Source organism: Lissotriton vulgaris, chromosome 5 (genome assembly GCF_964263255.1).
Source record: "Lissotriton vulgaris chromosome 5, aLisVul1.2, whole genome shotgun sequence".
NCBI lineage: Eukaryota > Metazoa > Chordata > Amphibia > Caudata > Salamandridae > Lissotriton > Lissotriton vulgaris.
This window is the reverse complement of record NC_141693.1, coordinates 67947786-67960314: the sequence shown is the minus strand read 5'-3', so window position 1 is coordinate 67960314 and position 12529 is coordinate 67947786. Positions and strand designations below refer to the sequence as shown.

The following is a 12529-nucleotide window of genomic DNA, read 5'->3' as shown; positions in this document are numbered from 1 at the left end:
TCTGATACACTTTGTGAAAGACAAATGTTTTCACACTTTCTATTGGATCATAAGGTTCTCCAATCACAAACACGGGTTGCTTTCACCAGTATCCGGTTTGCCTTTGTTCTCCGGAAGGGCTTGCTGCACAGTGAGCTGACTCAAATCAGGTCCATATTTCAAAGTATTTAAAAAGTAAAGAGCCGAATAGCAGCGTTCCTCTCAGTGTAAAATCACTCCCAGGCATCCGTCAAGTGTTGCACTCACATATAGAAGAGCACATTTTAAAGACAAATGCTTGTATATTTTTTACTCGATAGCCCAATCACAAACACGGGTTGCTTGTACTACACACATCCGGTTTGCTCGAGTACTCGGAAATGCTACCTATATTTGGGGCGGACCAGAAAGGGTCCCGAGTTCTAATCAGTACAATTGGTCAATGAGCTATCCAATAACAGCACTCCTTATAATTTAAAATAATTTTGAGGCACCGCGAAAGTGTTACATTCATGTATAGTACAAACCGTTATGCATATAATACAAACCATTCATTATATTAAAGCACGGTCCAAACACGATTCCTTTCACTGCATAATACACAGCACCATACACAAGTGAGTAGAGTAGCCAGAGAAATAGCACACGCCCTACTTTAAAGCACATCCCGAATGGGTGGGAATGAGCGAGTAAGCAAGCTCGAGATTCCTGTTGAAGGTTGGGGGTGGGACTTCTCTCCCCAATTGATTTTTTTAATTCAAATTTGGATAAGATGGTTCCTATTACAGTATACATTTCAAACAATGCGGCTAAAAAGCTTCAGGGCGGCTGGTGTTAGTGGGCAAAAGGGGCGTTGCCCTACCATCCGCAGCCTGTCCTGCTGTGCATGTGCCTGCCAGGGCGAGGTCATCTTTCGACCTGCAGGCACAAGCTACAGCGGTGACTTCATGGCAGCAGAGGGTGTGCATAGTTAGGATTCCATGGATAAGGCTGCTTATCGTGCGTTTACAAAATGGCCCTGGGAGGAGTACAACATTTTCTAGCTATCGCGACAAGAATTTTAGATTCTATTAAGGACACGGAGGCGAGGATTATGCTGTCTCATTTCTTTACTGCAAAACACAGCAGCCAATGAAAGTAAAACTACAGTATTGAAAAACCACAATACCCATGAGGCTTTGAACCACGCCTCTATCATTACAGCCAATCACAGCATACATTAACATACAACGTAGAGAGACACTAATCTGGCCTCCTCTTTCTTTGCACGAATCAGTGCAATAAGAACAAACAAAGCCTTAAACTCTCAACGGAGAGAAGAACAGTTCCTGTAGGAATTCTCAACGGAGAATAATCCATAACCAACGAAGGAATCCTCTTCTGTCAAGAAGGTACAGTAGCTCCATCCGAAGTAGACACTCAACTCTTGTTAGAATCATTTCCTGAAACAGAAAAACAAGTTTGAGAAAGGGAGCCCACAACTTCATTTCTCATTGGGTGGGCATAAAAGTTGTTAAACAACATAACATCAAAACAACTTTACAGTTGCATAACTGTCCCAACGGGTGGGATAATCCTCGCCTCTGTGTCCTTAATAGAATCTAAAATTCTTGTCGCGATAGCTAGAAAATGTTGTATTCTATGGCAGCCACGGAGGCTTCTGATTATGCTGGTTCAAAGCTCATCAATCACAGCATCAGAAACGCGAGGAATAGGTTTATAATAAAACACTTTAAACATTGAATCAGAAGACCAATCAGCAGCCTTGAGGATGTCTTCCAAACGGGATCCTAACAAATATGATTTAGAGGCCATGGCTCCCCTAGCGGAATGAGCACCATAAACAGAAATGTCAATGCCAGCCTCTGACATGACCCAACGAACCCACCTGGCTAAGGTAGCAGCAACAACTGGTTTAAAAGGTTTCTTAACAGAAGTAAGCAATTGACCCAAAGGCTCAGCTCTGTGTGCAATAGTACGTTCATAACATTTCAAACACTGTAACACGCATAATTTGTTATTATATGGAAAAGCAGGATACTCCACTGAACGAGACATGGTCTTAGTCCGTCTTGTGATAACAAAAGAAACACCCTGTGGAGAAAACATCCTACCAGCCAAGTCTAAGGCTCTAACATCCGATACTCTACGGCATGAAATAAGACAAAGTAACATTGTAAGCTTTGCAGAAAGCCGCTTCAAAGACAGATCACCATTATCGGGCCAGGATTCCAAAAGAGAGAGAACTTTATTAACATCCCATAAGGTGGAATACCTGGGCCGAGGAGGATTAACCACATGGACACCCTTAAGTAACTTACAAAACAGGGGATGCATCCCTACAGGTTTACCATCAACCTGATCATGTCCAGCTGAAATGGCGGACCTGAAATTATTAACTGACCTGTAAGCTAGGCCCGATTCAGCACATTCTGACAAGAAATTCGAATGAATACGCTGGGCTATGTATGTATGGGCATATGTATCTTATGTTATGTCTTACTGTTTTATTGCGTATGTTTTCTTTGTATGACTTGTAATAAGTCGAAATAAAGATATCCTGACTGACTGACTGACTGACAAGAAATTCAAAACTTTAGTTATATTTGATCCCACGGGATCCAACTGTCTTGGAAGGCACCAACCCACCCATCTCTTCCATGAAGCAGAATATCATTTTCGGGTGGAAGGAGCCCACGCTTGCTGCATAAAGCTGGCAGCCGCCTGTGAAAGGCCTGCCATGCTCTCATGTCTCCTGAGAGCGTCCACACCATCAGTGATAACTGATTCTGCAGGACCAGCGGATGGCTCACCCCCACTGGGTCCTGGAGAAGAGTCGGGAAAACTGGAAGCCTGAAGAGAAGGTCCACAGATAACTCCAACACTGTGGGAAACCACGACTGAGTCGACCAAAACGGAGTCACCAACACTAGTGAAGCTCTCTGACGGCGGACAAAGGCCGCCACCCTCGGAATCAGAGCAAACGGAGGGAAGGCATAATTCCTCTGCTGCCCCCAATGCTGCAGGAACGCATCCGTTCCCATCGCCATCGGGTCTGGCCTCCAACTGAAGAACAGGGGAAGTTGGGCATTGAGCTAGAAGAAGGGATGGTTTTTAGGGTGTCAGAGACTGGGCGCACTGCCAGTATGGTAGCACTGTAGGACTAAGTAGAATGTGGTGCAACTGGGTGAGTGGACAACCATATAACCACTCAACGGAGAAGCAAGCAAGCTATACTACTCCAAAGTTACAAGAAAAAGCATACCCTATGCACACACTTAAAATGTAAAAATTGGAAACAATGTCCATATGCAGTAATCAAATATGATACAGAGAAACAACAATAGATTGCAAATTGTGAAGATGAATAAAGATTTGTCAATAAAGAAGTCTTGGTCTCCTTGTTTTATTCAAACACAGCATGTGGACAACCAGCCGGCACGTGTTTCATCGCGTCTCGCGAATCTTCAGGGCTGGAAATGATACAGAAAACAAGGGGTATCATTTCCAGCCCTGAAGATTCGCGAGACGCGATGAAACACGTGTCGGCTGATTGTCCACATGCTGTGTTTGAATAAAACAAGGAGACCAAGACTTCTTTATTGACAAATCTTTATTCATCTTCACAATTTGCAATCTATTGTTGTTTCTCTGTATCATATTTGATTACTGCATATGGACATTGTTTCCAATTTTTACATTTTAAGTGTGTGCATAGGGTATGCTTTTTCTTGGAAGTTGGGCATTGAGGCATGAGGTAAACAGATCTATCCGGCATGGGCCTCGCATAACCATGATCTGAGCAAACAGCGAGGGGAGAAGCCTCCAGTCGCTGTAATCCCGAAGGAACCAGGAATTCCAATGTGCAATCTGATTGAATTTCCCCGTTAGATGCTCTGCCACTACAGAGATCTTTCGATCCAGGCAAAAATGCCAAAAATGTGGACTAGCATGCGGGATTTCGTCCCTCCTAATCGATTGATCTATCTCACTGCTGAGACATTGTCCATCCGGAGCAGGATGCAACAATTGCTCTTCAGAGGTGAGATAGACCTAATGGCAAAGGACCCTGCCAACAACTCTAGACAATTTATGTGTAACCTAAGTTCTTCTGCTGACCATCGTCCTCCTGTGGTAAATTCCCCACAGCGAGCGCCCCAACCCCATTGGCTGGCGTCAGACTCGACGACCACGTCCGTAGGGGGGGGCAAAGATTGCTCGTCCATTCCAGGCTGTCATGTGCTCCAGCCACCACTGAAGCTCCTCTCGAGCTTCCTGAGATAGGGGAATGAGATGATCATAATGAATCTTCCTTTGAATATAAAAGATTTTTAGTCTCTGAAGGGCTCTGTAGTGTAATGGGCCTGGGAAAATGGCTTGAATCGAGGATGCCAGGAGGCCCACAATCCTCGCTAGAACCCGCAAGGATATCAATTCCTTGGACAGGGTAGTTTTGATCTATCTCTTTATGGACCTGATCTTGCTCCCAGGGAGTAGGAGCAGAGCAGCCACTGAATCTATCAGGAACCCCAGAAATTCCATCTGTTGACCTGCAAGCAGCACTGATTTCCTGACATTGATGATGAACTCCAGCTTCTGTAACAGGGACATCGTCCACTCCAGATGAGTGAGGAGGAGATGCCGATCCTGAGCCAGAATTAGCATGTCGTCCAAATACACAATAAGACGCACCCCCATCTCTCGAAGACGAGAGACCACTGGTTTGAGGAGTTTGGTGAACACCCAAGGAGCTGAGGAGAGACCAAAGGGGAGCGAGTGATACCGGTACCACTGCCCTTTCCATTGGAACTGCAACAACTTCTGATGTGAGGGGCAGATAGGGACAGTAAGGTAAGCATCCTTCAAGTCCAACCGGACTATCCAGTCTTTCTCCAACAGGAGATCTTGCAAGAGGTGTATACCCTCCATCTTGAAGTGGCGATACACTACATGAGGGTTGAAATCTCTCAAGTTTAACACAAGGTGCTGACCGCCACCCTTTTTCTGCACCAAGAAGATGTTGCTGCAAAGCCCTTCTGGAATGAAGGCGCCCTCAGCAATAGCCTCTTTGGCTAACAGCTCTTCCAGCTCTGAGTCTATAAAACTCTGCCCTAGATGGGAAAAAAGGAGAGGGGGAGGGGAAAAGGCCTGACGGGGACACTCCAACATTTCTATCTGGTAACCCGGCACAGTCTGAAGGACCCAAGCATCTGAGGTGAGGTTCGCCCAAATAATCACAAAGTGACGCAGTCTGCCCCCTAGAGGGGTGGCCGGACACACAGGACTTACCAGAGGATTGGTTGTCGAAATTCTTGTAGCCTCGGTTGACACTCCGGTTGAAACGGCCTCTGAAGCCGCACGATCTGGACGGGTAGAACCCTGCTTGGTCCGGTTCTTGAGTGTAACCTCTGCCATGCCTTGGGGCATATCCTCGTTGAGGACTGGTATTTGAGTAGCGGCAGATCGAGCGTCCTCTGCCACGCCCGGCCCTACCAGAATGCGTTTCCCACTTTCATGTGACGGAACACTCCTCTCACTCATTCCGACTATCGATATTCTGAGTCCAGTAGCGCACGTTATGCATGCTGCGCAGTGCACCCAAACACATGCATTGGGGTCAGGATTCAGCTCTGACAGCCAGAGGGGGTCAGATCCCTTACTACGCACCAGTCCGCTACTCTACCAGTGTAAATATAGAAACTGTTATTTTTACAAGTATTTTTGAGCACGACTTGACCTGGTAGTTTTCGGTGCCCTGTGCATTTAGTCAAGAGAATACAGCACAGCAAACCGAGAGAAACCACAGAAGGGGGTTCAGGAGCGCCTCGTTCTAGGGTGCATTGAGGTTCCTCAAGCCACGAATGGTGGAATATCCTTGACGATGATTTGTGTTACATCTGAGGTGCTATTTTTCTTTTTTGGCTCTGCTAACCTGGAGTTTCCAAAGCTCGTCATCTCTCAGGCCAACAAACGGACAAAAAAAGGCTTACGCAGTGACCTGTAATACCAGACCTCGGCACTGCCAGGTTGACCTACCAACAGGGCCACTGGAAATATGCGATCCTGCTGCCACATCTTTCTTGCATAGGTTAACTGCATTTGCCACATAATCTGTGAAGAAAAAAATGTTTCTAGCTCAACCGATCAAAGCGTACTAAAAACGTGGCCACATATGTTCACACGCAGCGGAAGGTCCTTTGCGAAGGTTAAGTGGCCATCTTTTGGTTGCTATTTTCAGTTTTTTGCTGTTAAAGTGATACTAACGATGTGGAATATTTGCCCAGACTAACGTGTCTAAAATTTCCAAATAAGGTAGTAATATTTTTTTTAAAAAGAGTACTGCATTATGCCACATAGTTTTGCTTTTTTGCTGCGTCAATACTGATGCATAATTTGTGCTCCCCAGCTGCGTAATTCCAGTAACCCTGCCTAAAGGCCATTCCGACCGTGATTACCAGATGGATCCCCTACCCTTTGAGGTTCACCTCGGTGAGGCTCCTCTTACCTGGATCTTCCTGAGATCCTCCGCTGCCCCGCTGGGCCCTTTGAGGCACACTTTAGCAAGGCCTCTCTGTCTTTTTGTGGATTCGGCGAGCAGCCATGGCTTGGGATAGCTTTGTTCTCATTACATGAATCACACATTAATATGCGTCTCTTTCTGGTAAATATACTCACGCAGACTTGCTTTTGGTCTGCAACGACAGAAGCGCCGTCCCACGGTCGGCCTAATTTTAGCACTTAAAGCTGTGCGTTTTTGTGCTTTCTGAATATTTCCTCCCCTGAATGAGTTCTGCAAACGTAGTTGCTGTAATGTCCTTGTCTTTCGGAGCCCAGGCAGGGTCGGATTGGGATTGAATATCGGCCCAGGCACACAAAAAAAAAATCGGCCCCCATTTGCATAATGCCTTTCCTCAAATCACTGCTTCAGTGTAATTGCATTAAAAAGAAGGAGGGCGGCTTAAAAAATGCACGCATTAGTTTACACTAGTGAAACACACCTGAAAACAAGTGAGGCCACTTCTACTGAGCCCCCCTGTCTCGCTCAGTATGTGCATACATTAATGGGCCGGCCAGCGAGACAAAGGGAGTGATACCTCTGCCTGTTGCTAAACCGGGGGTGGGGGACCAGCAGTGTTGGTGGCGGGAAGTGGTAATGAGCGCCCATCTGCCTGCAGAAAGGCCACTCAGCCACCCACTGGGCCGCTGGCTGTATTCCAAAAATAGAGACACCGCCAAAATCAGCCCCAGACTGCTCAAAAAAGCAGCCCACAGCATGAACTCAGACAACGGCCCCTCAGGCATTGCCCGAATGCCCGCGTTACCAATCCGAGGCTTCCAATTGTTCCTGACTGCCTCTTCACGCAATAAGCTTTGTTGTTCCACGTTGTGCCGGACCTACCGGCGCCATCTATCTGCCCCTCCGCTCTGCACTTTTTCGTCTTCTCATGCGCTGCCCCTGCCATGGTGGCAACTGTCCCTCACACTCCCCCTCCACGGGTCTGTAGCCGTACTTTGGGGCGGGAATCTTTCATGAGGTGCAGGTCTACGCTGCATAGGGTCTTCGGTTTCATGTCTCATTCTGGCAGCCACATGTCCTTGCCTTGCCTCATTGGCTGGGCTGCCCTTCCATATCAAGGGACCTGGGACGTACTGCACGTTGGTTAACTGGGCTCTGGGCTTCTTTCATTGAGATCACCCGACATTCACCTTTTTTAAAAATGATTTCTTTATTTTTAATTTATGCGTTTTTATATAGCACGGACTTTAACCGAAGGTTTCAGAGCGCTTCACAATAGGAACAGTAATTATATATGAGAAGAACATTACATGAGAACAAATTACACAAAAGCACACGTTAAGTTACATGAGGCAAAAGTGACAATTGTGAGCAAAAAAATACAAGAGGTAGCAAACTGTGCATTACAGGAGGAAAAAGTGGCATGTGTGCATGTTACAAAAGGCTGGTGCAGCCTGTGTCAGGTACAATGCACTTCGGCCTTGCGTTGCAATTTATGTGAAGCATATTACATGCCATGCGATCAGAAAGCCTTATGTGCGTAATAATATGTTTGCTACCGCGACAGTGGAGCCCCTGTGTCACTTTGTGACAGACAAAGGGCCGGCTTTAGGGCAGTGTGACAGGTGCGGCCGCACTGGGCCCTGACCTATGGAGGGGACGCGGACCTCAGGTTTGGGCGCTTGTGTTTAGCAAAAATGTATGATTTGTGAAATGAGGGGCATTTATTCCCGGTTGTAGTGGTAGTGAGAGATTCCGAGGAGGCGTTCATGTGGTATGGGGGCGCCAAAAATGATTCTTGCACCGGGCGCCACCAGCACTAAAGCCGGCGTGCCCTGTCTTGCAAATGTATTTGTGCGGTATTTATTGGAAACTCTAGGCAACAGCGTGCTCGCCAACGGCAATTGTTGGCAGGGAAATGCACAACCAGATGTTACCTCAAGATGGCCGCCCGGTGAGGAGTTCCGACCGGGAGCTCCCGGCCAGACACGGCCTTTTAGGCTGAATTCCCCGGATTACCACCTCCCCCGGGATGGCCTGCTCACCTGGGTCCTTGTTGCTCCTCGAGGCCCCATTCCAGCGCTTTTGAGCCCAAGATGATCGTCGGAGCTGGCGCTTGAGGCTTGATGCTTTTCTCCTGCGGAGTTCCTGAGCCAGCATGTCCGGTGGAGCCGCTCTGCTCGGGTTGTCCGGCCCAGGTATCTTTCCGCAACCGACACCTACCCAACTGGGCATAGGGCATTGCTCCCCTCCAGACTCCGCTGCTAGTCTTTTCTCCCCCCCTCCCCGCCATACCCTCTTCATTACCCGGTTCGGAGCACTGGACGGGCCCCTTCGCTTTGTGGCTCTGTGTCCGATGCCCGATACTAAACTCGTTTCTCTGGAGGATTGCAGAAGAGCCAGGCGGAGACTCCCCATCCTGTCCCTGGGCGGCCCGATTGCTACTGCCTTTCTCCTCAGCCGGCCTGCCTGCTTTGCCTCGTCGCGGGACTGATGGATTGACTTGCAGACACGACCGAGGTGAGAGGGTGCCGGCGCCGCTCTCCATGGCTGCTCTGAGCTCTTCACTCCTTAACCTTATCGGAGAGAGAGGAGCCCCCTCCGACACTTCTAGATTCGCCGCTCGCCTCTTTGCTAGACCTCGGGCTGATTTGGGTCACGGGGGAGGTTTAGAGTCTGTACGGCTCTGCGCAACCACTCTTGAGCCTATTTTTCTGCATTTCGTCCTGGTGAGACGCTCCTTCCTGCTTTCCTTTGACATTATTTTTAGACTTTGCTGCCTCCCGTTCTGCGGACAGCTGCTTTTGTTCCCTGACCCCTGGTCTCTGGATTTAATACCTCTGCCCCCCCTGCTCATGGATGGGGCGGCTGTGGACTTGGGCCGACTACCTTTCTCCCTCCGGACTTTCTGGCTGTGGTGACCCTCCACCCTGAGTGTCGGACTTGGACCTTGGTGCTCCCGCCATCTTCTTTTTATGGCTCTGTTCTTCTACCGCCCCTCTCCCAATCCGCCATTTTGGCGATCTCTGGCCTCTTCCCCTGTCCCAGCGACCTTTCTGTTGTCACTCCTGTGCCTCCGAACCACCCCTCGCTGTCTTGCTCATTTTGTCTCGCTCTTGCTTTCCTGTCCTTTTTCTGCCTTCCTTTCCCTTTCTCTCTGTCTCCCCTCTTCCTTCCCCTGCCCCTTAAATTGTTCTTGTCTCTTACTTTCAGCCTCTCTCGAAACATCCCACTGCTTCTCGTTACCTCACCCTGCGCCATCCTCGATTTTTCTCATTTCCCTACCCCCTGTTTTGTAATTTTTTATTGTGTGCAACCTCCCACCCTCCCTTTATGCTGTGACTGCATCCCCCCTCCGACCCAATTTATGGAACTCTGATTTTCTGTATATAGATAACTCAAATCACTAGTATATGTAGTAGACCGCTGTGCTCTCCACCATTCCTTTGTGACTCTAGAGTATATCCATGTGTATCCCTTCCCTATGTATATAGAGATAACTCTAATCACTAGTACATGCAGTAGACCATTGTGCTCTCTACCATTCCTATGTGACTCTTAGAGTATATCCATGTGTATCCCTTCCCTATGTATATAGAGATAACTCTAATCATGAGTATATGCGGTTGACCTTTGTACTCTCTACCATTCCTATGTGACTCTTAGAGTATATCCAGTCATATCTCTTCCCTATTTAAATAGAGATAACTCTAATCACTAGTATATGCAGTAGACCTTTGTACTATCTACCATTCCTATGTGACTCTTAGAGTATATCCATTGTATCTCCTTTTGTGACTTTACATCTTGTACATTTGCAATTTTTTCTGTTTGTATCCTTTATGTAACGCATGTAATCCTAAGTCCTTATGTTTTTCAACTGGTCCTTATGTAAAGCGCTCTGACACCTTCGGGTAAAGTTCGCGCTATATAAAATCGCATAAATAAATATTTTATTTTTCTATTTATTTTAATATTCTATTTTTGGTCTTCTCGGCCTTGATGGGGTAGGAGTTCTTGCGGTGCTCGTTCAGCCTGCCTAGTGGGCGGACCAGAAGGGGGACCGCATTTCTAGCATGGCCATTGGATGAGAGCTAGAATGCGCTATGCAGGTCTGCACCAGCGCATTAAAAACCGTTTATAGCTATGTGTATCTAGTTACAAGGTTCGTACATTACTGCGGACCAGAAAGGAAGACGTCCACGGCGTTTACCATTGGAGTAAAAATCATCCAATCACAGTAACTGGCTTATTCCACCAACACCCTGTTTCCCTGAGCACTCCTTTAATGCTTAATGCATCTTAAACGGGTCAGAATAGGGGGGAGGGGCGTATTTCCAGCATTACTATTAGATAAAATAATACAACAAATGACAACACTCCAATTAAAACTACATTTTTTTCCATTCCCGTCTGATACACTTTGTGAAAGACAAATGTTTTCACACTTTCTATTGGATCATAAGCTCCTCCAATCACAAACACGGGTTGCTTCTTGCACCAGCAGTATCCGGTTTGACCGTGTATTCCGGAAAGGCCTGCTGCACAGTGAGCTGACTCAAATCAGGTCCATATTTCAAAGTATTTAAAAAGTAAAGAGCCGAACAGCAGCGCTCCTCTCAGTGTAAAATCACTCCCAGGCATCCGTCAAGGGTTGCACTCACATATAGAAGAGCACATTTTAAAGACAAATGCTTGTATATTTTTTACTCGATAGCCCAATCACAAACACGGGTTGCTTGTACTACAAACATCCGGTTTGCTCGAGCACTCGGAAAGGCTGCCTATATTTGGGCGGACCAGAAAGGGGCCTGAATTCCAATCAGTACAATTGGTCGATGAACTATCCAATAACAGCACTCCTTATAATTTAAAATAATTTTGAGGTACCGCGAAAGTGTTACATTCATGTATAGTACAAACCGTTATGCATATCATACAAACCATTCATTATATTAAAGCACAGTCCAAACACGATTCCTTTCACTGCATAATACACAGCACCATACACAAGAGAGCAGAGTAGCCAGAGAAATAGCACACGCCCTACTTTAAAGCACATCCAGAATGGGTGGGAATGAGCGAGTAAGCAAGCTCGAGATTCCTGTTGAAGGTTGGGGGTGGGACTTCTCTCCCCAACTGATTTTTTTAATTCAAATTTGGATAAGATGGTTCCTATTACAGTATACATTTCAAACAATGCGGCTAAAACGCTTCAGGGCGGCTGGTGTTAGTGGGCAAAAGGGGCGTTGCCCTACCATCCTGAGCCTGTCCTGCTGTGCATGTGCCTGCCAGGGCGAGGTCATCTTTCGACCTGCAGGCACAAGCTACAGCGGTAACTTCATGGCAGCAGAGGGTGTGCAGAGTTAGGATTCCATGGATAAGGCTGCTTATCGGGCGTTTACAAAATGGCCCTGGGAGGAGTACAACATTTTCTAGCTATCGCGACAAGAATTTTAGATTCTATTACGGAGGCGAGGATTATGCTGTCTCATTTCTTTACTGCATAACACAGCAGCCAATGAAAGTAAAACTACAGTATTGAAAAACCACAATACCCATGAGGCTTTGAACCACGCCTCTATCATTACAGCCAATCACAGCATACATTAACATACAAAGTAGAGACACACTAATCTGGCCTCCTCTTTCTTTGCGCAAAGTTCTCCAGAGATGGGAGGCCGGTAAGATGGCCCATTTCGAATATGGAGAATGTGCAGGGAAGCTCCTGGCTTGGAAAGCAAAAACAGACCGAGTCAGAAATAATATAGATCATATTGAAGTTGACGGTGTGGCTTACTCGGCAGACAGCGACATCAGAAGGGCCTTCCGTGATTTTTTTAAAGACATCTATCATGAGGACAAGACTATCGAGGCGCGGCAAGTAGATGAGTGGTTGATCGGAGTATCCCTCCCTTCCCTTTCGCATGACCAGAAAGTTGCCTTAGATAGACCAATTACTAAGGAAGAGGTTATCAGAGCCATTACAGATAGTAAGAAGGGTAAGGCATCAGGTCCCGATGGCCTCCCATC

The 12529-nt window shown here is 47.0% G+C and overlaps 1 pseudogene; it reads right to left on the bottom strand.

The window, feature by feature from the left end:
* Positions 1–4437: 4437 nt before the first annotated feature.
* Positions 4438–12529, bottom strand: part of LOC147710195 (heat shock 70 kDa protein-like) — a 42633-nt pseudogene continuing 34541 nt past the window's right edge.